Below are 1,365 nucleotides of genomic sequence, written 5' to 3' on the forward strand. Positions count from 1 at the left end.
TGCTAACAAAGCCGTTAACAGCAACGGCAGTATGGCCACCCGAGACCAACTGCATGATACGATGAACATAAGCACCGTCGAAGCCTTTAGCAAGGAGGACCTGCTTGAGGAAGGGCCAGCTAACCGAGTCATACGCTTTTTGAAAGTCTAACTTAAGAATAATCGCTTTAGCTCTTCGCACATGAAGATCATGAACAATCTCATGAAGGGAAAGAATACCGTCAAGAATGAAACGCCCTTTGATGAAAGCAGACTGAAAGGGGCTAATAACTCTATGAGCTACCAGAGACAAACGATTCGCAAAGCCTTTAGCCGGGAATTTGGCAAAGTTGTTAATCAAAGCAATAGGCCGAAATTGGGAGATAACATCAGCACCCTTGACCTTAGGAATTAGGGATATCACAGCGTAATTCAGGCGAGAGATATTGACAGTACCAAGGCAGAAACCCTGGATAACGTTACACACCAACTGTTTCAACTGGGGCCAGAATTTCCGAAAGAAAGGGATGGAAAAACCGTCTGGCCCGGAAGCAGCATTGGGATTAGCAGAGTTAACAACATCCCAAATTTCCTGGTCAGAGAGCGGAATCATCAAGGAAGCATTCTCCTCGGGGTGATTTTAAGACCAGAGCTCCATAGGTGGGGAGATATATATATAAGCCCGATTGGGGTTTAGCCCCTAACAACGTAGAAAAGAAATCCACCACATGATCCATAATAACAGACCGATCAGAAGAACGCACACCATTAATCAGCAGGCTATTAATATCACAGCACCTACGCCTACCGTTCGCAATCGCAAAAAAGTAGGCTGTAGGAGAGTCCCCTTTAAGAGTCCAGTTAAGAGTGCCCCGCTGGCGCTAATAAATCTCAGCCTGGTGGTGCAACTGCATTAAAGCAGCCTCAAGATTATAACGAACGGCCCAGCCATTGTCAGAGAGCCCAGTAGAATCAGCAGCACGATCCAGCTCCAAGATCTGGTTTTCGAGAAAAGCTTTGGTGCGACGATCCTCCGCCGCACGATTACGAGACAACCTCTAAGAAACTTACGTAAGTCATAGAAGCACGAGTGCCAATCATCCAGAGGACCAAACGAGCGGGAGTTGGAGAGAGGGATTGGGAAATCTTCGCTGCAGCCATATCAGCAAAGCCATCCACCGACAACCATGAAGCATCAAATTGAAATCTAGCCAGAGGTCGCGTGCAAATGGAACCATCGTCAAGAATCAAGGGGGTATGATCAGACCCGACAATGCATTTGGCGTTAAGAGAAGTTCTAGGGAACAAGGAATCCCACCTGAGACATAGGAAGATGCGATCAAGCACGGATCTAATAGGGTTATCCTGATGGTTAGACCAAGTAAA

Source organism: Triticum dicoccoides, chromosome 5B (genome assembly GCF_002162155.2).
Source record: "Triticum dicoccoides isolate Atlit2015 ecotype Zavitan chromosome 5B, WEW_v2.0, whole genome shotgun sequence".
Taxonomy (NCBI): domain Eukaryota; kingdom Viridiplantae; phylum Streptophyta; class Magnoliopsida; order Poales; family Poaceae; genus Triticum; species Triticum dicoccoides.